Raw genomic sequence first — 27697 nt, 5'->3', positions numbered from 1 at the left:
TATGAATCCAAAACTTTTAAAAAATAACGGGTTTAATACTAAAAAAATTAAAAATTGAACCCGTAAAATTTAAATTCATATCTAGCTTTGAAGCATTCTCTGCCACGCACCTTCTACATGTAATCTTCCGACTGGACCTAACCTCTTCGCTCTTTTCCTTTTTGCCTATATAAAATGGTGTCTTCCAAATTTGAAGAAAGGCAGTTTTTTGGAACAGCAGAAATCAGCTAATGGTACAATAACTTTTCTTTCTTTTCCACTGCAAAATAGTGACAAATATCTCAATTTAATACATATGCCTTGTATTTTTTTTGTTTTTGTTTTTGCAGGAATATCAAGTGAGTTATGATCAGGTTGATTCTCTGTATGTGGAGCCATGGGGAGGCTATGGTGGAACTGAGCGGAGTTACAAACTGAAAGGTCCTATTAAGGAAATATATATTGCATATTTTGGTGGTGTTATTGACTATATCATGTTCCGAACCATAAACAGTATCCTAAAAGGTGTAATTCTTCGGTCACCAAAATTTGGTGGCTTTGGTAGGAGAGTAACAAAGGTATGGTCGGAACTTATTAGCGGAGATTGGATTCGAGATTTGAATTTTATGGGTTCATAATTGCATATTTTATCTAATTTAATGAGTTCAAGATTTATTATTTAGATATATTTAATAATTTTTTAAGTAAAAATACAGGCTTGAACTCATAGCTCATAGCTTTTATACTGGATACATGAGTTCAAATCTATAATTCTATCACATTTTATCTAACTTAATAGGTTCAAATTTTATTATTTATATATATTTAAAAAGCAATTGAGTAAAAATACATGGTATGAGAAACCTATAGCTTCTACCTGGATACACCTCTACATTGGATCCACCTCTGCTTGTTAGCAAACATAATAATTTTAAATTGCATGTCATGTCAAAAGTATTTGGTTCACTCATTTTCATCATGCTTATGACCAACATCTAACTTAGTTTGAAATTAAGGCAAAATTATAGCGATCTTTATACAAATAGCTTTTCATATTCATTGTTTACTTTTTTTAATTATATACATAGTTTATACATTGATTACACACAATTCTACATATATAAAACATAAATTATGCATATATTATATTTTTACCGGCTATTTTTAGTTTAAGCAGTTAGGTGAATGATTATTTAGGTTAATTCTTATTGTTTTGCTAGGTGACTTTTGAGAAAGCACCGTTGGAATATTTGACAGGAATAACAGGGACTTTGGGTCGTTTTAACGGCCATTTAGTTGTAAAATCTCTATGTTTTATAAACAATGTGAAGAGTTATGGACCCTTTGATTCTGAGCGTGTGCCTGAGTCCGGGAAAAGAAGCTCTTTTCATCTTCTGATGAAAAGATTGGGCTATCGTTGGACTCCACGGGTGTGACTCGTACCTTGATGCTATTGGTGTTTATTTGCAGAAAATTACTCGTCGCACTTTACCAGAGGAACTTGAATGTGATGACCAGAAATCTGAAGAAGGCGGTGGAGGATAAGAAGTATAGAGTCACAATTTAAGCAAATTACTCTCTCCGTTTCAATTTAGATGAGGTAATTTAGATGAGGTAGTTTGACTTCTTGGCACGGAGTTTAAGAAAAAAGAAGAAGAAAAAAGAAAGTCTTTTGAAACTTGTGGTCTTAAAAACTTAAGGAGCATAGTTTTGTGGGGCTATAAGATTTGTATGATTATAAAAGCTTCTCATTAAAGGTAAAATTGGTAAAATAAAAAGTTTAAAGTTGAATTATTTTTAAATTTAGAAGTGTGTCATTTATTTTGAAACAGACTAAAACGGAAAGTATTTGATCTAATTTGATACAAAGGGAATAACATTTTAGTCAGGGGTGGAGCCAACTAACGGTACAATAGTTTTATTGTATTAAAAAGTTTACCTATAAATAATCTATTCCGAACACAGCGAGCTGAAAGAGTTGTGGTTTAGTATACTTTTGTAATGTTATTTTCCTATGTTTTGTTAATTCTGGTAGAAATGTCTTTCCGGAGCTTCTGTTGCAAATAGCTTCATTAAATATATATGTTGTTGTAATGGTGAATTGTGAATCGAAGTTTTTATTTGTGTGTCTATTTCTTCTACTCTTCTCCCTCTATCAGGACTTTACTGATTTTGCTCTGAGTTGAATTATAAAAATATTCTTTAAAATTAACTTATTATCTTGTCCTTCATCCTCAGACCCCACTTCTAGAATAAAATTGGATTTGTTGTTGTTATTCGATCTTGTTGTTGTTATTTTGCCCTCATCAAAATAAAAATTATCTCCTACTCAATGTTTAAGTTAAATAATATACATTAAAGCAAAATAAATCAATATATTAACCATTATGACTCTTCATTGCTATTAAATTTTTTAAAGAATTTGAGAAGTTGCTTTGAGTTATTCAATATTAACAAAATTCATTTGACTACTTTAATACAAAGACCTAATACGTCTATCAAATCCAAGTTATAACATACTGTCCATCCAAGTTTATATTTTCGTTGATCATTCAAAAACCATACTATATATATATATATATATATATATATATAGTTGCAGGAACCCCTAAATTGAAATGATAAATTACATAAATTCCAATCTTAAAAACTTAGCAAGATAAGGCATCAAATTTATTTGAAAAGGTGTAAGCCTTCGCGTTTTAACTCAAAGGTAACGGATCTGAATTCTGAAGCCAGGGTAAGCATGCGTCCTCGATTAATGTAATTAATTTAAATGATAGCGTCCTCGATTAATGTAATTAATTTAAATGATAGCTCGTGAAAAGGATAGATTTATTTCATAATAATAAACTTAGGAGTAATCAGTTTTGCGTTCAAATTTTGGGTTGTGTTCTCCTTTGACTGCATGACCTTCTCTTCACTTGATTATGCTCAGTTTCCACACCAACCAAATATGTATGTCCTCTGTCCCTTTTTTTCTCTTCTTTTTGACATAGTTAAAACTGGAATAGAAGAATTCAACTGCGATTAAGAGGCTAATAATAGGTTTAATGCGATATATTTACTATATTGTTATTTTCAGAGGAATGCCTTAACTTTGAGTCTTATTCCGTCAGTCCCATTGTATACTCTTTTTATTGCGCCACGTCCAAAAATATTGACCTTATTTGATTAAAGAATCTAATTACTCAACTAAACTTTAAGTTAAGTCAATTAGTTCAGTGGCTAGGGTCATTATGGACTCTCTTATTCTATAATTTATTTATTTTTCAAACTTTTGTTATACATATAGGGTAGGGAAAGTTGTTGCTAAAGTTGGGAAGGAAACTTTGGCATAACTGGTAAAGTTGTTGTCATGTGATCAGGGGGTCACAGGCTCGAGCCTTGGAAACAACCTCATGCAGAAATACAGGGTAAGGTTGCGTACAATAGACCCTAGTGATCCGGTCCTTCCCTGAACCAATGCATAATGGGAGCTTAGTACACCGGCCTGCCATTGCCCTTTATGTAGGGTAGAGAAAAAAAAATGGGAAAGGAAATGATAAGGTGGGTTATACATATAGGGTAGGGAAAGGAAATATGGTTCAAATAATAGAGTTGATCACCTTTATCATCAGCATGCCCGTAGTTTTTTTTAATAAAGAGCAGTTATACATTCAAAATAATTAGTGAAATCATTCAAGTATGCAATCATAACATTTATATCCTATCACTTAAAGTAAAACTTTGTAATCCCTACTTCCTTAGATGTTAATTCTAATAAGATTAACCAACTGAAGCTTCCAAGGCTGAATTTATTTGCATCAACTTTTCATCTCCCGGGCTCTGCTTTTAATGTAAACCTTTTGGCTTTACAGTTACCTTGTTATAATGTTTCCGGAATGGAACTCTTCATCTACTCTATTCACTAATTGAAGTATATATTTCTATTATATAGAAAAGGCAAATATGATCGACTAAGGGTAGACTTGTTATTATACCTGTCACCATCTTTGTCTTTTTTATATGGTAAAAATAATAATAATTATAATAATAATAATAATAAATAGGTATCTTTTCTATAAATTCCACAACCCTGCAATATTCTAGAAGTGTATGCCACTTTCTATTTACTTTTTTATCCAACCAAACCCAACATCCTACAATTCTCCGTTAGTTCCTTTTATATATTTGTTTACTCCCAGTTAACAGTATGTTTTGAAGCACTTGTGAGTTTGATTCATCTTCTATTAGGTCAGTAACTTTCTCTAATCTTCTTCAACTTCTGCATGGCATTTTCAACATGGCATTTTCAAGAACAGCTTTTTGAGTTTTATTTCAATTTTGCCCAAATTTCTTCCGGTTCTCTTCAGATCTCTGAATTTCACATCTGAAATTCATGGCTTGATGTCCTTATTATTCTGTCCCCATTATTCTGTCCCCAATTTCATAGATGATGTAAAGGTTTTTCAGCTATTAAAGGTTTTTAATAGCTGCATATTTGTCCTTCAAAAATAATACAGATTATGTGCCTTCCCTCGGTTAGCTTCACCCTTGTAGTTTGCCATTATTTTTTCCTCTTTGTTCATTTAATTTTTTCGGTTATAATTCTTCTACTTTATCAATTCTTTCCATCAACTATGAGTGTTTTAATTCCAGATCTGATTTTTTCACTTTTTTTCCCCTGAAATATATGGGTGATTGTATTTGAAAGAGATTATTTATGTCAAACTATCTTCCCAATGTTCTTTGGCTTAACCCTCTTTCTTCTGTTATTTTTGTATGATCTTTATTTATGTTTTGAATTTGAGTAATGACTGGGGGAATTACTTACTATGGTGGACCTTGTAGAAATCCTAATTGTCCATGACCAAGATTCTAAGTATTTTTAATTAATTTTTTTTTTACTCTTTTGATGTAGTAAAATTGGTAATGTCGACATTGAGTGCTTTGTATGGTCATTGTTTTACTTAGGAGCCATATGTTTATTAATGGAGGAGATTCATATGTTGTGGTTTTCCCTTTTAATATTAGTGATTTCTAAAAAACATGAAGACTGGTAAACGTCTAAAAAATTAAGTTAGTTCTCACAAGAAAAACAAAGGTATAAGGGAAATGGCGGGCTTAAGAAAGTTATTTTTGGTTAGTTGTTGGTAATTCTTTAACTTATTCATTGGCTAATTGTTACTTTGACTTCTTTGGACAAAATCTGTTGGCTACATCAGATGAGTCCATACCTATACACTAATTTATTTTCTTATTAGCCCGTAAATAATTTTTTTTTCTTTTGGCACTCACCATATAGAAACCACTTATTCAAGATCATTATTGACACTTTCCTATTTTGGGTTTTTTTAATTACAGGTTTCACTCTCTGTTGTGTTGTAATAGCTGTCTGTTCGTGCGTTTTAGTAGCAAATTACTGTGTGGTAAGTACTGCTCTTTGTTGGATTTAATATTTTCCATGTAGCTTCTTCATATTAAGGAGGTGTTGGCCAAAGCATCAATAGTTATTCATTTTTTAAATACCATTTGCTCTGGTTATCAAATGTCACGACCCAAAATTTTTCACCGACAGGGCCGTGATGGCGCCTAACATTTCACTTGCCAGGCAAGCCAACGTTAGAAAATCATTAAACCAATTCAAATGAAATTCTCAAGAACACTTTAAAATCCATAACTTCTCAACTGGACGTCCGAATCACGTCAAATCAACTCCGTTTCTCACCAAATTTTACAGACATGTCTTAAATATCGTAATGAACTTGTACGGGCTCTGGGACTAAAATACGGACCCGACACTAATAATGCCAAATATCAATCAATTCTTAAAAATAAATAATTTCTAAACTTTTAATTTTCATCTAAAATTCATAACTCAAGTTAGGGACCTCCAAATTCGATTCTGAGCATACGCCCAGGTCCCATAATTCGATACGGACCTACCGGGACCGTCAAAGCACAGATCCGGGCCCGTTTACCAAAAATATTGACCGAAGTCAACTAAAATTAACTTTTAAGGCAAACATTCTTATTTTCATTAGTTTTTAACATAAAAGCTTTTCGGAAACCTGCCCGGACTGTGCACGCAAATCGAAGAGGATAAAAATGAGATTTTTAAGGCTTAAGAGTGCTGATTCGGGTTTTAAAACATAAGATGACCTTTTGGGTTATCACATTCTCCACCTCTAAAACAACCGTTCGTCCTTGAACGGACATAGAAAAATACCTGGGCTGGTGAAAAAGTGGAGATATCTACTCCGCATATCGGACTCGGACTCCCAAGTAGCTGCCTCAATAGGCTGACCTCTCCACTGACTCGAACTGAAGGGTAACTCTTTAACCTCAACTGACGAACCTGCCGGTCTAGAATAGCCACCGGTTCCTCCTCGTAAGTCAAATACCTGTCCAACTGGACAGAGCTGAAATCTAACACGTGAGACGGGTCACCATGATATTTTCGGAGCATAGACACATGGAATACCGGATGAACTGAGGATAACCCTGGAGGCAACGCAAGTCAATAAGCTACCTCCCCCACTCTCTCGAGGATCTCAAATGGCCCGATATACCTAGGGCTCAACTTGCCCTTCTTCCCAAATCTCATAACACCCTTCATGGGGATACCCAAAGCAATATTCTTTCTCCAACCATGAATGCAATATCACGAACTTTACAGTCAGCATAACTCTTTTTCCTGGACTGAGCTGTACGAAGTCGATCCTGCATAATCTTGACCTTGTCCAAGGCCTCCTGAACTAAATCTGTACCCAATAACCGAGCTTCCCCCGGCTCGAATTACCCAACTGGCGACCTACACCATCTACCATATAATGCCTCACAGGGAGCTATCTGAATGCTCGACAGGTAGCTGTTATTGTAGGCAAACTCCGCTAACGGCAAAAACTGATCCCAAGAACCTCCAAAATCAATAACACAGGCGCGGAGCATATCCTCCAAGATCTGAATAGTACGCTCGGACTGCTCATTTGTCTGAGGATGAAATGTTGTGCTCAACTCAACCCGCATACCCAAAATATGCTAAACTGCCCTTCAAAAGTGCGAGGTAAACTGCGTACCTCGATCAAAAATGATAGACACGGGCACACCGTGAAGACGGGCGATCTCACGAATATAAATCTCTGCTAACCGCTCCGAGGAATAGGTAACTGCCACAGGAATGAAATGAGTTAACTTAGTCAGCCTGTCCACAATGACCCAAACTGCATCAAACCTTCTCTGAGTCCGTGGGAGTCCAACAACAAAGTCCATAGTGATACGCTCCCACTTCCACTCGGGAATATCTAACCTCTAAAGTAAACCACCAGGTCTTTGATGCTCACACTTTATCTGCTGGCAATTTAGGCACCGAGCTACATAGGCAACTATGTCCTTCTTCATTCGCCTCCACCAATAATGCTGCCTTAAGTCTTGATACATCTTGGCGGCGCCCAGATGAATAGAATACTAGGAACTGTGGGACTTCTCAAGGATTAACTCACGAAGTACATCCACATTAGGCACACAAATACGACCCTGCATCTTCAAAACTCTGTCATCTCCAATAGTAACCTGCTTGGCTTTACCGTGCCGCACTTGTCTCTAAGGACAAGTAAATGAGGATCGTCATCTTGCCGATCTCTAATGCGCTCAAATAAAGAAGACCGAGCAACTGTACAAGCTAAAACACAGTTGGGCTTAGAAACATCTAACCCCACGAACTGGTTGGCCAAGGCCTGAACATCCAATGCAAGCGGTCTCTCACCAACTGGAATATATGCAAGGCTACCCATACTGACTAACTTTCTACTTAAAGCATCGGCCACCACATTGGCCTTCCCGGGATGATACAATATAGTGATATCATAGTCTTTCAATAGCTCCAGCCACCTCCTCTGCCTCAAATTGAGTTCCTTCTGCTTGAACAAATACTGCAAGCTCCGATGATCAGTGAATACCTCACATGGCACACCGTAAAGATAGTGCCTCCAAATCTTCAGTGCGTGAACAATGGCTGCCAGCTCTAGATCATGAACAGGGTAATTCTTCTCGTGAACCTTCAGCTGCCATGACGCATATGCAATAACCTTGCCACCCTGCATCAATAACGCACCCAGACCAATACGAGATGCATCACAATATACTGTATAAGATCCTGAACTTGTGGGTAACACCAATACCAGTGCCGTAGTTAAAGTTGTATTTAGCTTCTGAAAGCTTGCTTCACACTCGTCTGACCACCTGAACGGGGAACCGTTCTGGGTCAATCTAGTCAATGGGGCAGCTATAGATGAAAACCCCTCCAAAAATCGACGGTAATAGCCTGCCAAACCCAGGAAACTACAGATCTCTGTAGCTGATGTGGGTCTAGGCCAGTTCCGGACTGCCTCAGTCTTCTTAAGATCCACCGAATACACTCTGCTGACACAACATGACCTAAGAAAGCAACTGATCTCAACCAAAACTCGCATTTTGAGAACTTAGCATATAACTGGCTGTCTTTCAGAGTCTGAAGAACGATCCGAAGATGCTACTCATGCTCCTCTCGATTGTGGGAGTAGATCAAGATATTATCAATAAACATAACCACAAAGGAATCCAAGTAGGGTTTGAACACCCGGTTCATCAAATCCATAAAGGTTGCTGGGGCATTTGTCAGCCCAAATGACATCACTAAAAACTTATAATGCCCATACCGAGTTTGAAAAGCTATCTTAGGAACATCGGATGCCCTAATCCTCAACTAATGGTAGCCAGATCTCAAATAAATCTTTGAAAACACCTTGGCACCCTGAAGCTGATCAAATAAATCATTAATCCTCAGCAATGGATATTTATTCTTGATGGTGACTTTGTTCAACTGCCGATAATCTATACACATCCTCATCGATCCATCTTTCTTCTTCACAAACAACACAGGTGCACCCCAAGGCGAGACACTAGGTCTAATGAAGCCCTTATCAAGCAAATCTTGCAACTGCTCCTTCAATTTTTTCAACTCTGGCGGGGCCATGTGATATGGCAAAATGGAAATAGGCTGAGTGCCCGGAGCCAAATCAATACAGAAATCAATATCCCTGTCGGGTGGCATCCCCGGCAGGTCTGCAGGAAATAACTCTGGAAACTCACGAACAACCAGAACTGAATCTATGGAAGGCACCTCCCCACTAGAATCGCGGACATAAGCCAAATAAGCTAGACACCCCTTCTCGACCATATACCGAGCCTTTACGTAAGAGATATCCCTGCTGGTAGAATGGCCGAGATTCCCTCTCCACTCTAATCGAGGCAACCCCTGCAAGGCTAAGATCACCGTCTTGGCGTGACAATCTAATATAGCATGATAAGGTGACAGCCAATCCATACCCAGTATGATATCAAAATCAACCATGTCGAGAAGTAGAAGATCTATACGAGTCTCAAGACTCCCAATGGTAACCACACACGAACGATAAACACGATCTACAACAATATCATCTCCCACTGGCGTGGACACATATACAGGAGCACTCAAGGAATCACGGGGCACAACCAAATAGGAAGCAAAATAGGATGACATATAGGAGTAAGTAGATCCCGGATCAAATAGAACTGAAACATCTCTACTGCAAACTGAAACAGTACCTGTGATAACAGCGTTAGATGACTCAGCCTCAGGCCTGGCTGGGAAAGCATAACACCGGGGCTGGGCCCCACCACCCTGAACTACGTCTTTGGGACGGCCTCTAGCTGGCTGGTCTTTACCTCTAACGGCCTAACCTCTACCTCTAACTGCCTGGCCTCTACCTCTATCTTTACGGTGTGCCATGTGAGGTATTCATTGATCATCGGAGCTTGCAGTATTTATTCAAGCAGAAGGAACTCAATTTGAGGCAGATGAGGTGCTTGGAGCCATTGAAAGACTATGATATCACCATATTGTATCATCCCGGAAAGGCCAATGTGGTGGCCGACACTTTGAGTAGAAAGTCAGTCAGTATGGGTAGCCTTACATATATTCTTGTTGGTGAGAGACCTCTTGCATTGGATGTTCAGGCCTTGGCCAAACAGTTCGTGAGGTTAGATGTTTCTGAGCCCAGCCATGTTCTAGCTTGTACAGTTGCTCAGTCTTCTTTGTTTGAACACATCAAAGATCGACATGATGATAATCCTCATTTACTTGTCCTTAGAGACATAGTGTGGCACGGTGGTACCAAGCAGGTTACTGTTGGAGATGACGGAGTTTTGAGGATGAAGGTTCGTATTTGTGTTCCTAATGTGGATGGACTTTGTGAGTTGATTCTTGAAGAGTCCCACAGTTCTCGGTATTCTATTCATCCGGGCACCGCCAAGATGTATCAGGACTTGAGTCAGCATTATTGGTGGAGGCGAATGAAGAAGGACATAGTTGCATATGTAGCTCGGTGCCTAAATTGCTAGCAGGTAAAGTGTGAGCATCAGAGACCTGGTGGTTTACTTCAGAGGTTAGAAATTTCTGAGTGGAAGTGGGAGCGTATCACTATGGATTTTGTTGTTAGACTCCCACGGACTCAGAGGAAGTTCGATGCAGTTTGGGTCATCGTGGACAGGCTGACTAAGTTAGCGTATTTCATTCCTGTGGCAGTTACCTATTCCTCAGAGCGGTTGGCAGAGATTTACATTCGTGAGATCTTCCGTCTTCACGGTGTGCCCGTGTCTATCATTTGTGATCGAGGTACGCAGTTTACCTCACACTTTTGGAGGGCAGTTCAGCGTAAGTTGGGTACGCGGGTTGAGTTGAGCATAGTGTTTCATCCTCAGATGGACGGGCAGTCCGAGCGTACTATTCAGATCTTGAAGGATATGCTTCGCGCTTATGTTATAGACTTTGGAGGATCATGGGATTAGTTCTTGCCCCTTATAGAGTTCGCCTACAACAACAGCTACCAGTCGAGCATTCAGATGGCTTCCTATGAGGCATTATATGGTAGGCGGTGTCGGTCGCCAGTTGGCTGGTTCGAGCCCGGAGAGGCTCGGTTATTAGGCACAGACTTAGTACAGGATGCCTTGGATAAGGTCAAGATTATTTAGGATATACTTTGCACAACTCAGTCCAGACAGAAGAGTTATGCCGGCCGTAGAGTTCGTGATGTTGCGTTCATGGTCGGAGAGAGAGTGTTACTTTGGGTATCACCCATGAAGGGTGTAATGAGGTTCGGAAAGAAGGGCAAGTTGAGCCCTAGGTATATTGGACCTTTTCAGATTCTGGAGAGAGTGGGAGAAGTGGCTTACAGCCTTGCGTTGCCACCTAGTTTAGCAACTGTTCATCCGGTATTCCATGTGTCCATGCTTCGAAAGTATCACGGCGATTCATCCTATGTGTTAGATTTCAGCTCTGTCCAGTTGGACAAGTATTTGACTTACGAGGAGGAGCCGGTGGCAATTCTAGCCCGGCAAGTTCGCCAGTTGAAATCAAAGAATTACCCTTCAGTTCGATTGCAATGGAGAGGTCAGCTTATTGAGGCAGCTACTTGGGAGTCTGAGTCCGATATGCGGAGTAGATATCCCCCACCTTTTCACCAGCCCAGGTACTTTTCTCTGTCCGTTCGAGGACGAACGGTTGTTTTAGAGGTGAAGAATGTAATGACCCAAAAGTCTCTCGAATCTATGCTCTTAAGCCTTTAAAATCTCATTTTTACCCTCCTCGATTTGCGTGCATAGTCCAGGCAGGTTTTCGAAAAGCTTTTATGTTAAAAAATAATAAAAATAAGAATTTTTGCCTTAAAAGTTAATTTTAGATGACTTCGATCAACATTTTTGGTAAACGGGACCGGATCCGTGCTTTGACGGTCCCGGTAGGTCCGTATCGAATTATGGGACCTGGACGTATGCCCGAAATCGAATTCGGAGGTCCCTATCTTGAGTTATAAATTTTTGATGAAAATTAAAAGTTTGAAAATTATTTATTTTAAAGAAATGACTGATATTTGGCATTGTTAGTATCGGGTCCGTATTTTGGATCCGGAGCCTAGTACAGGTTCATTATGATATTTATGTCTTATCTGTGAAATTTGATGAGAAACAGAGTTGATTTGACGTGATTCGGACGTCCAGTTGAGAAAATAGAAATTTTAAAGTGTTCTTGAGAATTTCATTTGATTTGGTGCTAAATTCATATTTCTAGATGTTGTTTTGGCGATTTGATCGTGCGAGCAAGTCCGTATGATATTTTTAGACTTACGTGCATGCTTGGTTTGGAGCCCCGAGGGATCGGGTGCCATTCGGGCGATGCGCGAGTTGAGTTCAAACCTCAACAAGGCTACTGGTGCACCAAATCTGGTGTGCCCGCACCTGCGAGCCTTTGGTCGCAGGTGCGAGCGATAGCCCTGCAGGTGCGACCTAGGCCTGAACTTCATCTTTCCGCAGATGCAGACTTCTCTCCGCAGGAGCGGGACCGCAGAAGCGGAACCCTTGTATTAATTACATCTCAAAACTAATAATATGAGCAGATAAAGGAACAACAACTGAATGTAAATTATATATTCGTTGATCTAAACCAACATCACTTTTAAGCGCAATGTAAAAATCAGATAATTGTGAAATATTTATTAAGGATTTCAAAAACATCGAGTATGGATTAATTTTTAATATATCCATCAAACTTTTTACAATATCTTCATTCAATTTGTTTGAACATGCCATTCGATTTCTTACTTCATTTTCACTATCAAAGAAGTATAACTGAAGGATTTTTCCTTTTTGATTAATTGGTATCAAGTCATTTATAAAGTGATACATCTGCCCTTGAACACTCCCGACTCGTCTGGCGACATTGGCAACCGCCTGAAAAGAAATCTCACTCCCAGTCTCCTTAGCCATCTGCAATCTGACAGGCTGAGCAAGTCCATCAATAAACCTCCTCACCCTCTCTCTTGGTGGGAAGTAGAAAAATGGCATGACGGGCCAAATCCACAAAATGGGTCTCATACTAAGTAACCATCATACCGCCCTGCTAGAGACGCTCAAAATGACGGCGACGCTCCTCCCTCAATATGATAGGCAGAAACTTCTCTATGAAGAGCTGAGAGAACTGGTCCCAAGTAAGAGCAGGCGACCCAGCTGGTCTGGTCAATAAGTAATCTCTCCACCATTTCTTGGCGGAACCAGTCATTTGAAATGCAGCAAAATCGACCCCATTGGTCTCCACTATACCCATGTTCCGTAGAACCTCGTGACAACTATCAAGATACTTCTGGGGGTCCTCTGAAGGGGCACCACTGAAGTGAACAGGAAAGAGCCTGGTAAACCTTTCCAATCTCCATCAAGCCTCAGAAGACATAGTTGGCCCATCTCCGACCTGTGCCGCAATAACCGGCTGAACTAATCCGACTGGCTGAGCTGCTGGAGCCTGATACTGGGGAGCCATCTGCTCCGGAGCGGGAGTGGTAGGAGTCTAGGCTCCTCCTCCAGCCTGAGAGACTGTTGGTGCCATGGGAAATGCGCTAGTCTGGGCCACACTCTCCATAAGGCCTACCAAACGGACCAAAAGTGTCCTGAAGTACTAGGGTAGCAATGAACCCCTCCGGAACCTGAGCTGGTCCGACAGGAACAGTCTGGGCTAGAACCTCCTCGCCAATATCTATCTGAGGCTCCACTGCTGGGGCTGCTGCTCGAGCCCTAGGCTGAGCCCTGCTCCTGCCTCGGCCTCTGGCACGACCTCGGCCTCGACCTCTGCCCTGCGTAGGAGCTATCACTGGAGGCTCTGGTTGCTGCTCAGCTGAGGAAGCGGTATGCGTTCTCGCCATCTGCGAAAGAATAAGAGTAGAAGAGTTCAATCAGTATTGCGAAAGCAAAAATCAAACGACAAGGAAGAATAGAAGTGAAACTTGTTCCTAAACTTCATAGACTCTAGAAGATAAGCATAGACGTCTCCGAACCGATCCTCCAGACTCTACTAAGCTTGCTCGTGAATCGTGAGACCTAGGCAACCTAGTGCTCTGATACCAACTGTCACGACACAAAATTTTCCACCGACGGGACCGTGATGGCGCCTAACATTTCACTTGCCAGGCAAGCCAACGTTAGAGAATCATTAAACCAATTCAAATGAAATTCTCAAGAACACTTTAAAATCCATAACTTCTCAACTGGACGTCCGAATCATGTCAAATCAACTCCGTTTCTCACCAAATTTCACAGACATGTCTTAAATATCGTAATGAACTTGTACCGGGCTCCGGGACCAAAATACGGACCCGATACTAACAATGCCAAATATCAATCAATTCTTAAAAACAAATAATTTTCAAACTTTTAATTTTCATCAAAAATTCATAACTCAAGCTAGGGACCTCCAAATTCGATTCTGGGCATACGTCCAGGTCCCATAATTTGATACGGACCCACCGAGACAGTCAAAGCATGGATACGAGCCGTTTACCAAAAATATTGACTGAAGTCAACTAAAATTAATTTTTAAGGTAAACATTCTTATTTTCATTAGTTTTCAACATAAAAGCTTTTCGGAAACCTTTGCGCACTCAAATCGAGAAGGATAAAAATGAGATTTTTAAGGCTTAAGAGCACCGATTCGGGTTCTAAAATATATACTTTAACTCTTTTCGATTACAAGGTAATATATTCTATGTAAAATTAGTTATGTAATTATGCATATCATTCATCGATGATAGACATATAGCTAAAATTATAGTTTTTTCATTTTTTAAACCTTGGTCAATAGAAAAATATTCAGGCAATAGAAAAGTCACCTTAATGGCGGATAGAAATCATGAAAATGACCAGACCTTTGGAAAAACACGTGATGACAAAAGGGCTAGGAGACGCAAATTATATAGAGTTATGCCACCTAATAAAAAAGAGGCCCTTTTGGCTCGACGACATACAAACATAGCTGAATTGAAAAGACGACGGCTTACGGAAAGTTCAATTAGTGTTGATGCTGCTAACGCATCATCCTCTAATGCTACCAATGTTTCTACCAATCAGGGCTCTCTTAATATAAGAGACTCATTGACTTTTTCAAGAAGAAGAACAGGTTAGATTAAAATTCAAAATTTGTTTAAACTGCATTTATAAAAAACAATAGTAATTACCACTTTTATAGGTTGAAATTTTCTCATAACTAGAGTTCTCATATACAGGGTATGTTTTCACAGAACCTGGTTGTTCGAGTAGTATGCAAGCAGAAAATACGTATGTCAAATTAAAAGATTCATCGAAATGCCAATTTTGTATAGCAAAAAAGTTTGAATATGAACCGCCTGCATTTTGTTGTGGCAACGGTTCTATTCAATTAATATCCCATGAAATGCCAACAAAGTTAAGAAAACTTTATCTGGGAAATATTGAGGAATCAAAACATTTTCGAACTTACAATTAGAACATACAATAACATATTTGCGTTCACATCTCTTGGAGTAACATATGACAAAGAGCTAGCAAAGAGAAATAATGGTATTTATACATTTCGTGTTCAAGGGCAGATGTATCACTTTATAAATGACTTGATACCAACTAATCAAAAAGGAAAAATCCTTCAGTTATACTTCTTTGATAGTGAAAATGAAGTAAGAAATCGAATGGCATGTTCAAACAAATTGAATGAAGATAATGTAAAAAGTTTGATGGATATATTAAAAATTAATCCATACTCAATGTTTTTGAAATCCTTAATAAATATTTCACAATTATCTGATTTTTGCATTGCACTTAAAAGTGATGTTGGTTTAGATCAACGAATATATAATTTACATTCAGTTGTTGTTCCTTTATCTGCTCATATTATTAGTTTTGAGATGTAATTAATACAATGGTTCCGCTTCTGCGGTCCCGCTCCTGCGGAGAGAAGTCCGCATCTGCGGAAAGATGAAGTCCAGGCCTAGGTTGCACCTGCAGGGTTATCACTCGCACCTGCGACCAAAGGCTCGCAGGTGCGGGCACACCAGATTTGGTGCACTAGCAGCCTTGTTGAGGTTTGAACTCAACTCGCGCATCGCCCGAATGGCACCCGAGCTCTCGGGGCTCCAAACCAAGCATGCACGCAAGTCTAAAAACATCATACGGACTTGCTCGCGCAATCAAATCGCCAAAACAACACCTAAAACTACGAATTTAGTACCAAATCAAATAAAATTCTCAAGAACACTTTAAAATTTCTATTTTCTCAACTGGACGTCCGAATCACGTCAAATCAACTCTGTTTCTCACCAAATTTCACACTCGATACTAACAATGCCAAATATCAGTCAATTCTTAAAAACATATAATTTCCAAACTTTTAATTTTCATCAAAAATTCATAACTCAAGCTTGGGACCTCCGAATTCGATTCCGGGCATACGCCCAGGTCCCATAATTCGATACGGAACTACCGGGACCATCAAAGCACAGATCCAGACCCGTTTACCAAAAATGTTGACCAAAGTAAACTAAAATCAACTTTTAAGGCCAAAATTCTTATTTTCATTAGTTTTCAACATAAAAGCTCTCCGAAAATCTGCCCAGATTGTGCACGCAAATCGAAGAGGGTAAAAAAATGAAATTTTTAAGGCTTAAGAGCGCAGATTAGAGTTCTAAAACATAAGATGACCTTTTGGGTTATCACATTAATATTTTGCAAAGAATATGAGAGAAACAATTATTATAACAATTAATTCGTGTATTCAAACAAATTTAAGATTTTCAAATAATTATGCAAACAATTAATTTGACGACGTATAGGCACTCATCACCTCGCCTATACATCGTTCACATGCAATTCACATAACGATTAATTTTAGGGTTCTATTCGCTCAAATCAAAGTTAACCACAACACTTACCTCACTTTGCAAATTCTAACCAATTACTCAACCATAATTTTTCCTTTTAAATTTGTCTATTCACAAACAATTTGATATATTCAATACAAATCATAGGAATTAATTCCATATGAATTTACAAATTTTTCGGATAAAAATCTGAAATTTATTTAAATATTCGACAGTGGGACCCACGTCTCAAATCCCGAAAAAACTTGCGAAATCCGAACACCCGTTCCGATACGAGTTCAACCATACAAAAATTGTCCAATTTTGATATCAAATGGACCTTCAAATCTTAATATTTTATTTTTGAAAAGTTTTACAAAAATTCCAATTACTTCCATCTAAATCTGAAATAAATGATGAATATAGACATAGATTCATGAAATATAATCACTTTTGGTTATAGAATACTTACCCAATTCAAAGTCGTGAGAAAACCCTTTGGAATCGCCAAAATCCGAGACTTAAAACTCAAAAATGAGCAAAAATGGCTAAGACCCGATTTTATGTATTCTGCCCAGCATTTTCGCATCTGCGACATATATTTTCTCACCTGCGGCCTAGCATTTATGGAACAGGGCAGCATGACCAGTGGCCGCATCTGCGCCAAAAAATGTCGCACCTGCGACATCGCAGAAGCGCACAAGTGACTGCAAAAGCGGTCGTCCTCGCAGAAGCGGCTTGTCCATCGCAGATGCGGTTTCGCACCTGCGCTCGTTTCTCCGCAGAAGCGGAGCTCGGCAAGGCTGTCCAATGTCACAGGAGCGACTGCTATTCCGCAGGAGCGGCCACGCACCTGCGCAAAAAATGTCGAAGGTACGACACACCAGAACCAACATTGGGCAGCATGTTCCAATTGCTCTGTGGCTCGTTCGAAACTCATCCGAGCCACTCGGGACCTCGTCCGAATATTCCAAAAAGTCCAGAAATATAATACGGACTTACTCGGGGTTTCAATTCACGTCAAACAACATCAAAATTACAATTCACACCTCGATTCCAACTTTGAGTTTTAAACTTTTCCATTTGCATATCTCGTGCCAGAACATATTAAATGCATCCGGAATGAATTCAAATTTGGCACACAAGTCATAAATGACATAACGGAGCTCTTCAAATTTCCAAAATCAGATTCCGGCTTCGATATCAAAAAGTCAACCCCGTGGTTAAACTTGAAAATCTTTAGCCGTTAAATTACTAGTTTCCATTAACTGGTCATAACTTGAGCTAGGGACATCCAAATTAAATTCTGAGCATACGCCCAAGTCCTAAATCACGATACGGAGCTACCGAAACTGACAAAACATTGATCCGTGTCCTTTTGCTCAAAATGTTGACCAAAGTCATCTCAGTTGAGTTTTAAGGCTCTATTTCACATTTTAATCCATTTTTCACATGAAAACTTTCCGGAAAATTGTACGGACTGCGCATGCAAGTCGAGGAATGATAAATGGTGCTTTTCGAGTTCTTAGAACACAAAATTACTTATTAAATTTAAAGATGACATTTTGGGTCACCATATTCTCCACCTCAAAAACAAACGTTCGTCCTCGAACGGAGTTAGAAAAAAAAGTACCTAAGCTTGAGAAAAGGTGTGGATATTTACTCCGCATTTCCGACTCGGACTCCCAGGTAGATTCCTCTACTGGCTGATCTCTCCATTGCACCCGAACTGGAGGATAACTCTTAGACCTCAATTGTCGGATCTGCCGGGCTAGAATAGCCATCGGCTCCTCCTCGTAAGTCAAATCTTTGTCCAATTGGAGTGAGCTGAAATCTAACACATGGGACGAATCACCATAATATTTTCGGAGCATAGACACATGGAACATCGGATGAACCACTGATAAACTAGGTAGTAATGTAAGCCTATAGGCTACTCCACCCACCCTTTCAAGAATTTCAAAGGGTCCGATATACCTAGGGCTCAACTTGCCCTTCTTACCAAACCTCATTACACCTTTCATAGGTGAAACCCGGAGCAATATTCTTTCTCCAACCATGAATGCAATATCACGAACCTTACGATTGGCATAACTCTTTTGCCTAGACTGAGTTGTGAGAAGTCGATCCTGAATAATTTTGACCTTGTCTAAGGTATCCTGTACCAAATCGGTACCCAACAACCGAGCCTCTCCCGGTTCAAACCAACTAACTAGCGATCGGCATTGCCTTCCGTATAATGCCTTATATGGAGCAATCTGAATGCTCGACTGGTAGCTATTATTATAAGCAAACTCTGCAAGTGGCAAGAAATGATCCCAAGAACCTCTAAAGTCTATAACACAAGCGCGAAGCATATCTTCCAATATCTGAATAGTGCGTTCTGATTGTCCGTCTGTCTGTGGATGAAATGTTGTACTCAACTCTACCCGTGTGCCTAACTCACGCTGTACATCCCTCTAGAAATGTGAGGTAAATTGCATACCTCGATCTGAAATAATAGACACGGGCACATCGTGAAGGCGGACAATCTCACGAATATAAATTTTAGCTAACCTCTCTAAAGAATAGGTAACTGCCACTGGAATGAAATGTGCTAACTTGGTCAACCAGCCCACAATGACCCAAACTGCGCCAAATTTTTTCTGAGTCCGTGGGAGCCCAACAAAAAAATTCATAGTGATATGCTCCCACTTCCACTCAGGAATTTCTAACTTCTGAAGCAAACCACCAGGTCTCTGATGCTCGTACTTAACTTGCTGACAATTCAGACACCAAGCTACATATGCAACTATATCCTTTTTCATTCTCCTCCACCAATAATGTTGCCGCAAATCTTGATATATTTTGGCGGTACCTGGATGAATAGAATACCTGAAACTGTGTGTTTCTTCAAGAATTAACTCACGAAGCCCATCCACATTAGGCACACAAATATGACCCTGCATTCGCAGAACCCCATCTTCTCCCACAACAACTTGTTTGGCATCACCGTGCTGCACTGTGTCCTTAAGGACAAGTAAATGAGGATCATCATACTGCCTCTCTTTGATGCGCTCATATAAAGAAGACCGAGCGACTGTGCAAGCTAGAACCCGACTGGGTTCTGAAACATCTAACCTCATGAACTGATTAGCCAAAGTTTGAACATCTGCAGCTAATGGCCTCTCACCAACCGGAATATACGCAAGACTGCCCATACTCGCAGCCTTTCTACTCAAAGCATCGGCCACCACATTGGCCTTTCCGGGGTGATACAAAATGGTGATATCATAGTCTTTCAACAACTCCAACCATCTTTTCTGCCTCAAATTAAGATCTTTTTGTTTGAACAAATACTGAAGGCTACGATGATCAGTAAATAGCTCACACGAGACACCGTAGAGGTAATGCCTCCAAATCTTCAGCGCATGAACAATGGCTGCCAATTCTAAATCATGAACAGGATAATTCTTCTCGTAAACTTTCAACTGCCGCGACGCATATGCAATTACCTTGCCATCTTGCGTTAATACTGCACCAAGCCCAATGTGAGATGCGTCACAATATACCGTATATGATCCCGAACCTGTGGGTAATACCAATAATGGCATCGTAGTCAAAGCGGTCTTGAGCTTCTGAAAGCTCAACTCACACTCGTCTAACCATCTGAATGCGACACCTTTCTGGGTCAATCTGGTCAATGGGCTTGCTATAGATGAAAACCCTTCCACGAACCGATGATAATAACCTGCTAAACCCAGGAAACTCCAGACTCTGTAACTGAAGTAGGTCTAGGCCAATTCTGAACAGCCTCAATCTTCTTAGGATCCACCTTTATGCCTTCTGTCGATACAACATGCCCCAAAAAAGCAACTGAGTCCAACCAAAACTCACATTTTGAAAACTTGGCATATAATTGATTATTCTTCAAGGTGTGAAGCACACCTCGAAGATGCTGCTCATGTTCCTCTCAACTGCTGGAGTAAATCAAGATATCATCAATAAATACAACTACAAAAGAATCCAAATAAGGCTTGAACACCCGATTCATCAAATCCATAAATGCTGCTGGACATTTGTCAACCCAAATGACATCACTAGGAATTCGTAATACCCATACCGAGTTCGAAAAGCTATTTTAGGGACATCAGATGCCCAAATCTTCAACTGATGGTAACCAGATCTCAAATCGATCTTCGAAAATACCTTGGCACCCTGAAGGTGATCAAATAAGTCATCAATTCTTGGCAGCGGATATTTGTTTTTGATAGTGGCTTTGTTCAACTGTCAATAATATATACACATCCTCATAGAGCCATCTTTCTTCTTTACAAATAATACTGGTGCACCCCCAGGGCGAAACACTGGTCTAATGAATCCCTGATCAAGCAAGTTTTGTAACTTCTCTTTCAATTCTTTCAACTCCAGCAGGGCTATACGGTATGGTGGAATAGAAATGGGCTGAGCGCCCGGAGCCAAATTAATACAAAAGTCAATATCTCTGTCGGGTGGCATCCCCGACAAATCTGCAGGAAATACTTCTGAAAATTCACGAACAACTGGTACTAAGTCCATAGAAGGAGCATCCGCACTAGGATCGTGAATATAAGCCAAATAGGCTAGACACCTTTTCTCTACCATATAAGAAATAACCCTGCTGGCAGAATGACCAGGATTTCCTTTCCACTCTAACCGAGGTAACCCCGGCATAGCTAGGTTCACTGTCTTGGCATGACAATCCAATATAACATGATAAGGAGACAACCAACCCATACCCAAGATGACATCAAAATCTACCATATCAAGAAATAGAAGATCCACACTAGTCTCAAGATTACCAATAGTAACCACACACGAACGATAGACATGATCTACTATAACAGAGTCTCCCACCGATGTAGATACACACACAGAAGCACTCAGAGAATCACAAGGCACAACTAAATATGAAGCAAAATAGGAGGACACATAGGAATAAGTAGATCCTAGATCAAATAGAACTGAAGCATCTCTATGGCAAACTGGAATAATACCTGTGATCACAGCATCAGATGACTCGGCCTCAGGCCTAGCTGGAAAAGCATAAAATTAGGGCTGGGCCCCACCACTCTAAACTGTGTCCCTGGAACGGCCTCTGACTGGCTGGCCACCACCTCTAATGGTCTGACCTCCACCTCTAATGGCCTGACCTCCACCTCTAGCTGCCTGAGCAGGCGGTGAAGCAACCGGTGCCGGTATGATGGCACGAGAATCTTGCCGATATGTTACTCGCCATTCCACACTCATAACACCCATCATGATGCCATGGCTGCTGAAGCTGGAGCTGACCCAAATGGGCTGGATAACCGTTGTGGTAACTCTGGAGTGGTGGTGCACTGATCGGAGTTGAATGTGCACTTAATGCTGGCATCCCAGAGTAAGGCATAATAGGACCGTGACTCCCAAAAGCACCGGGAGATACATGAAGTGCTGAATGAAACTGTCTGGGAGGATGACCCCTACCAAAATTACCTCTTCCTCTAGACGAGGCACCACTGAAACCACCAAACTGATGAGGCCTCTTATCGGACCTCTGCCCTCTCTCCTGTGTAAGAACCATCCCGATCCTCCTTGCGACATTAGCAGCCACCTGAAAAGAAATCTCACTTCCGGTCTCCTTGGCCATCTGAAGTCTGATAGGGTAAGTGAGTCCCTCAATAAACCTCCTCACTCTCTCTCCCTACGTAGGTAGTAAAAGGAGAGCATGACGGGCCAAATCCACAAAACGGGACTCATACTGAGTAACTGTTATACTGCCCTATTGTAAATGCTCAAATTACTTGTGGAATTTCTCTCTCAGTGTGATAGGGAGGAACTTTTCCAGAAATAGCTGAGAGAATTGCTCCCATGTAAGTGCAGGCGATCTAACTGGTCTGGTCAATGTATAATCTCTCCACCATCTCTTGGCGGAACCCGTCATCTGAAATACCGCAAAATCAACCCCATTGGTCTCAACTATACCCATGTTCCACAGCACCTCATGGCAGCATTCAAGATAATCCTGTGGTTCCTCAGAAGGTGTACCACTGAAGTGAACTGGAAAGAGCTTCAGTGCCACAACACCGGTCTGGCGGGCCTATCACCGGTCTGTGCCGCAACAACTTGCTGAACTACCCCAACTGGCGGAGCTGCTGGAGCCTGATTCTGGGAAGCCATCTACTCCGGAGCGGGAGTAGTGGGAGTTTGTGCTCCTCCCCCAGCCTGTGAGATGGCGGGTGCCACTGGAAATATACCATTCTGGGCCACGCCCTCCATAAGACTTACCAAACGAACTATAGCGTCCTGAAGTACTGGGGTGGCTATGAATCCTTCTGGGACCTGAACTGGTCCAGCTGGTATATTCTGAACTGGAATCTCCTCCTAAAGGTCCACCTGAGGTTCTACAATAGGTGCAGTTGCTCAAGCTCTGGACTGAGCTCTAACTCGGCCTCGGCCTCTAGCACGACCTCGGCCTCGACCTCTACCCCTGGCCATAGTTGCCACCGGGGTTCTGGTCCCTATCCATCGGTAGAGGTATTACGTGTTCTCACCATCTGCGAGAGAATAAGAGTAGAATGGTTCAATCATCGATGATAGAATAAAATCGCACGACAGAATAAAAAAGAAGCGATATTGTTCCTAAATTTCATAGCCTCTGAGAGATAAGTACAGACGTCTCCGTACCGATCCTTCAGACTCTATTAAGCTTGCTCGTGACTCGTGAGACCTATGTAACCTAGTGCTCTAATACCAACTGTCACGACCCGAAATTCCCTCCTTCGGACCGTGATGGCACCTAACATTTCACTTGCTAGGTAAGCCAACGTTAGAATAATATTAACAATTTTTAAATTTTTTATAATCAAGGAAACAAAAGCGGAAGCAAAGTTTGAAATATAGAGAAATAATTCTTAAAACTAATGGTGTCTAAATATCATCCCAGAATTGGTGTCACAAGTGCACGAGCTTCTAGAATAATATAAATTAAGGTCTGAATAAAATAAAGCTGTCTGAAAATAAACACACAGTTAAAGTAAAATAGATGGGGACTTCAGAACTGCGGACGCCATGCAGTTATACCTCAAGTCTCCTCTGGTAGCTGAAATCCGAGCAAGTCTATGGTACGCCGCTGGGATCAACTCCAAAATCTGCACAAGAAGTGCATAGTGTAGTATCAGTACAACCGACCTCATGTACTGGTAAGTGCTAAGCCTAACCTCGACGAAGTAGTGACAAGGCTAAGGCGGTTCACTTACATCAACCTGTACGGAATATTAATAACAACAAATAATAGAAATAAATCAGGTAACTCATTTATAATAATTGAAGCCAACTCAGCAGTCATAATCCATTATTATTTCACCCAATTCTGTTGGAGCGTGCAACTCGCTCTCACAATATATTCACATTCAATTCTGTTGCAGCGTGCAACCCGATCTCCCAATATATTCCTTTTAATTAAGTCTGTCATATATTTATTTCAATCAAGTATATATATAGACTTTTAATAAGTCTGTTGCAGCGTGCAATCCGATCTCCCAATTATTGACTTTTAAATAAGTCTATTGCGGCGTGCAATCCAATCCCCCAATATTGACTTTTAAATAAGTCTATTGTATATTTATTTCAATCAAGTATATATTCACTTTTTAATAAGTCTGTTACGGCGTGCAATCCGATCCTCCAATATTGACTTTTAATAAGTCTGTTGCGGCGTGCAATCCGATCCCCCAATATTGACTTTTAATAAGTATGTTGCGGTGTGCAACCCGATCCTCCAATATTCGCATTCAATTATGTTGCGTCGTGCAACCCGATCCTCCAATATATCCATTTACCAATTCTTATAGAAGAAATTTTTCCAATAAATGCAATAATTAATATAAAATTATAAGACAACAAGCATACAATAATTATAATTTAATTATGAAACAAACAATGACAAATAGCAAATTATTATGGAAATCAGAGAGAAAATAGACAGTTTAATATTTAATATGCTAAATGTCAAGTAGCAATTAGTGCACATAATTCAAATAAGCATGTAGCAATTATTACAGGAATTTAAGAATTAATATTTGGCAAAGAATAGGAGAGAAACAATTATTATAACAATTAATTCATGTATTAAAACAAATTTAAGATTTTTAAATAATTATGCAAACAATTAATTTGACGGCGTATAGGCACTCGTCACCTCGCCTATATGTCGTTCACATGCAATTCACATAACAATTAATTTAAGGGTTCTATTCTCTCAAGTCAAGGTTAACCATGATACTTACCTCGCTTTGCAAATTCCAACAAATTACTCAACCACAACTTTTCCTTTTAAATTTGTCTCCGAAAGCTTCAAATCTATTCACAAACAATTCGATATATTCAATACTAATCATAGGAATTAATTCCATATGAATTTATAAATTTTTCGGATAAAAATTCAAAATTCATTTAAATATTCGACAGTGGGACTCACGTCTCAAATCTCGGAAAAACTTGTGAAATCTAAACACCCGTTCCGATACGAGTTCAACCATTCAAAAATTGTCCAATTCCGGTATCAAATGGACCTTCAAATCTTAATTTTTTATTTTTGGAAAGTTTTACAAAAATTCCAATCTCTTCCATCTAAATCCGAAATAAATGATAAATATAGACATGGATTCGTGAAATATAATCACTTTTGGTTATAGAATACTTACCCAATTCAAATTCATGAAAAACGCCTTTGGAATCGCCAAAATCCGAGACTTAAAACTCAAAAATAAGCAAAAATGGCTAAGACCCGATTTTATGTATTCTGCCCAGCATTTTCTCATCTGCGGCCTATATTTTTGCACCTGCAGTCTCGCATTTGCGAGACAAAGCTCGCATTTTCAGAACAGGGCAGCTTGACCAGTGGCCGCATCTGCGCCCAAAAATGTCGCACATGCGATATCGCAGAAGCGCACAAGTGACCGCAGAAGCGGTCGTCCTCGCAGAAGCAGCTTATCCATCGTGGATGCGGTTTCGCACCTGCGCTCGTTTCTCCATAGAAGTGGAGCTCGGCAAGGCTGTCCAATGTCGCAGAAGTGACTGGTATTCCGTAGGAGCGGCCACGCACCTGCGCAAACAATATTGCAGGTGCGACACACCAGAACCAGCACTGGGCAGCAGGATCCAATTCCTCTGTGGCTCGTCCGAAACTCATCAGAGCCACTCGGGACCTCATCTGAATATTCCAACAAGTCCAGAAACAAAATACGTGCTTACTCAGGGTTTCAATTCACGTCAAACAACATCAAAATTACAATTCACACCTCGATTCGAACTTTGAGTTTTAAACTTTTTCAATTGCAAATCTCATGCCAGAACATATTAAATGAATCTGGAATGACTTCAAATTTGGCACACAAGTCATAAATGATATAACGGAGCTGTTCAAATTTCCAGAATCGGATTCCGGCTCCGATATCAAAAAGTCATCCCCGTGGTCAAACTTGGAAATCTTTAGCCTTTAAATTACTAGTTTCTGTTAAATGGTCATAACTTGAGCTAGGGACCTCCAAATTAAATTTCGGGCATACGCCCAAGTCCCAAATCACGATACGGAGCTATCAGAACTGTTAAAACACTGATTCGGGTTTGTTTGCTCAAAATGTTGACCAAAGTCAACTCAGTTGAGTTTTAAGGCTCTATTTCACATTTTAATCTATTTTTCACATGAAAACTTTCCGAAAAATTATACGGACTGCGCACGCAAGTCGAGAAATGATAAATGGTGCTTTTCGAGATCTTAGAATACAGAATTACTTATTAAATTTAAAAATGATATTTTGGGTCATCACAACTTTATATTACGCTTGGGCTGAAGGAGCCCCTCCGGAGTCTGTACACACATCCCAGTGAGCGTAGATGATTATACATATTCGAGATGGACTTCCCAGGGCATGAACTTGCCTTACTTACGATGATTTTATATATATTCGGGATGGATTTTCCCAGAGCATGGGGATAATTTACCCAGGGCTAGATTGGTCTTATACGGTACTGAGTGACTGGCTATCAGTCGATGTGTATTTATATACGGGTTGTAACACCCTTGGGCTGGATTGGCCATAAACAGTACCGAGTGATCGGATAATTTGTGACCAGTATTTACATGAGGTCTTTTTACTGAGATGTCATAATTTTCATATCATGCAATATTGATCTATTTCACTTGTACTGAGTTTAACTTTTAAATTTGAAAGCACGCCTACATTTTTGTACTATTATTTATACTGGATTGTACCTGCGGAGCTCGTCATTACTTTTAGCCCAGAGGTTAGTCTTGTTGCTTATTGAGTTGGTTGTATTCATACTACACTCTGCACCTCATGTGCAGATCCATGTGCTTTCGGACATGGCGACTGTTAGATTTCAGAGTACTATCAGTTGGAGACTATCAAGGTGGTTGCTTGGCGTCCACTAACCTTGTCTCTCTTTCCTTCAGTTATTGTATTGTTCTATACTTTCAGACATTATATTTATATTAGATGCTCATGTACTCAGTGACACCGGGTTTTGGGAGTGTTATATTTAAAATTGTGAGATTTCTTCTGCTGAATTTAATTATTTTGTGTTCAAATTTAAAAGATATGGTGGATTATTATGATTTTCGGCTTACCTAGTATTGATATAGGAGCCATCACGACAGGTGAGATTTTGGGTCATGATATTTAGTATGTTTCATTACGAGGCCATCCTTCGATGCAACCTCCCGGCCTCGGTCAAATAGTAAAATCGGGAGGGCCCGATTTTAACCGTATACAAATAGTCCCCTCATTGTTTAGAGTGAAATAACAAGATATGAATTGAGCCTTCGATTTTCTACCTTGACATGTCATGGCATCATCCTTGTGACGTAAGCGACGGGATTGACCGAAACGTCCCGTCGGTACAGTTCCCCAAGTCATTAGTGAGTGTCAGTTGGTGGTCGGCCACTAGTGCCTTTGAACCGTCGCCGTGAATCCAATAAATAGACCCCTTCC

The 27697-nt window shown here is 40.0% G+C and overlaps 2 long non-coding RNA genes across 2 annotated transcripts; both read left to right on the top strand.

Moving 5' to 3' along the window:
- Window positions 1–430: 430 nt before the first annotated feature.
- On the top strand, window positions 431–2109 carry LOC138910687 (uncharacterized). The gene is made up of 2 exons (XR_011415839.1): window positions 431–557; window positions 1200–2109. It is a non-coding gene; the product is annotated as an uncharacterized lncRNA (long non-coding RNA).
- Window positions 2110–4126: 2017 nt separating this feature from the next.
- Window positions 4127–27318, top strand: LOC138910686 (uncharacterized). The gene is made up of 3 exons (XR_011415838.1): window positions 4127–4215; window positions 5326–5390; window positions 27052–27318. It is a non-coding gene; the product is annotated as an uncharacterized lncRNA (long non-coding RNA).
- Window positions 27319–27697: the final 379 nt, after the last annotated feature.

Source organism: Nicotiana tomentosiformis, chromosome 4 (assembly GCF_000390325.3).
Source record: "Nicotiana tomentosiformis chromosome 4, ASM39032v3, whole genome shotgun sequence".
In the NCBI taxonomy this organism is placed as follows: Eukaryota; Viridiplantae; Streptophyta; class Magnoliopsida; order Solanales; family Solanaceae; genus Nicotiana; species Nicotiana tomentosiformis.
Note: the sequence above shows the minus strand (reverse complement) of the source record. Positions and strands in the feature narration are given on the sequence as shown.